This window comes from Pelodiscus sinensis, chromosome 5 (assembly GCF_052426305.1).
Source record: "Pelodiscus sinensis isolate ZL-2025 chromosome 5, ASM5242630v1, whole genome shotgun sequence".
Taxonomy (NCBI): Eukaryota; Metazoa; Chordata; order Testudines; family Trionychidae; genus Pelodiscus; species Pelodiscus sinensis.
In genome coordinates this window covers 17,308,491-17,310,298 of record NC_143056.1, presented here as the reverse complement: position 1 = coordinate 17,310,298, position 1,808 = coordinate 17,308,491, and the positions used below count along the sequence as shown (strand labels likewise).

Genomic DNA, 1,808 nt, shown 5'->3' with positions numbered 1-1,808 from the left:
GTAATTTCCTGTGTAAGTGCAAATCACACTACTAAGTATTATATTATAAATGCAGCATCTTCTCCCTTGATTTATGATCTTTTTAATGGACTTCAGAAAAAAATCTGACTAGGGTATGTCTACACTACAGACCTTAGGCTATGTCCACACTGGAAGGTTTGGCAGCAAAAATGCCATCGACATGCACAAGTCAGCAAAAGTGAAAACCAGTCATACTGTTTTTTCTGCTTCCCATTGTTGACATTTCATGGACACATTGCTAACTCCCCTGTCAACAGATAGAGCAAAGCAATGTGGGTAAGCATCCCTCAGTGCAGTGTTGTGGGAAGCCGGAGCTGATCCTTGCACTTCTTGGGAGTCTCTCAGAGTTCTCCCACAGCATTCTCGGCTGCTGGGAACAGCATCATGAGTAGCTCTGTGAGCTCTCCATGCTGAGGAATGTTAAAGCAGCACTGCAATCTCTCTAGCCCTCTCCTTGCAGTAGCAGTCTGCCTGCTGCTGTGTTATTAGCAGGGCATAATGGGAACATTCCACTGATTTGCTCTTTTTGTTTGTTCCCCAAATGCAGCAGCTCACTCGGCTATCAGATACTTACCAGAGTTTTGAAAGGGGAGTGCGTGCATGCCTGTAGAGCAGCAGAGATCGCAAAACACTGAGCACAGCCATCAGGGCAGGCATTGTGGGATACTGGCAGAAGCCAGTTCTCTCCACAAAACAATTAGCAGAGTCCACACTGGCTCTCTGTTGACAATAAAGGGAAGGGAAAAGGCATAATTCTCTCATACGGCTGGAAATATTTTGTGGCCAAAGCTGGGTTGTTTTCCTGACAAAAGTTGAATTGCAGTGTAAATGCTGTCACTCTTTTGTTGCCAAAAGGCAGTTTTAGAACATAAGAACATAAGAATTTCCCCTTCAGCTGTTGTAGTGAAGCTGTAGCCTCTTTCTGTCAGGATCTTCATGAGGAAGCTTGTCAGATCTCGGCCATCCAAATCCAGTCACAAGATGGCATAGGGCAGAGCATAACCCTCATAGATGGGCACAGTATGGGTAACATCATCACCAGAGCCCATAACAATACCAGTGGTACGACCAGAGGCATACAGGGACAACACTGCCTGGATACTAACATACATGGCTGAGGTGCTGAAGGTCTCACACATGATCTGATTCATCTTCTCTGTTGACCTTGGGATTCAGGGGAGCTTCTGTCAGCAGAACAGGGTATTCCTGAGGTGTCGCACAAAGCCCATTGTAGAAAGTGTGATGCCAGATGTTTCTCTATGTCATTGCAGTTGGTGGCAATGCCATGTTCAATAGGGTATGTCAGAGTCAGGATACCTTTCTTCCTCTGGGCCTTATCACCTCCAAAATTGTCCTTCTGCCCCATCCCAACCGTGACATCCTGGTGCCTCGGGCCTCCAACAATGGAGGGGACTCACAGTTTGAGGTGTGTCATCTCCTGCAAAGCCAGTTTTGTGTGTGTGTGCGCGCACTTTTGGGTGACAAAATATGCCAGTGTAGACCAGGCTTTAGAGTAGCACAGCTGTACCACTGCAGATGTGCCACTGTAAGGCCTCCTTTGAAGCTGCTCAATGCTGGCAGGAGAGAGCTCTCTGACTAAATCACCCCAAATGAGCGGCAGTTGCTATATGGGTGGGAGAGCATCTCCTCCCAACATAGTGTTTACCACACTGGCACTTTTGTTGGTGACACTTACGTTGGTCAGGGGACTGATTTTTTCCACACCGTGGGCTGACAAAAGTTTTGCCGACAGGGGTGCTAGTGCAGATGTAACTGCCACCAGGCAG

At 47.3% G+C, this 1,808-nt stretch overlaps 1 pseudogene; it reads right to left on the bottom strand.

The window, feature by feature from the left end:
- Nucleotides 1-519: 519 nt before the first annotated feature.
- Nucleotides 520-1,387, bottom strand: LOC102455187 (actin, cytoplasmic 3 pseudogene; annotated as a pseudogene).
- Nucleotides 1,388-1,808: the final 421 nt, after the last annotated feature.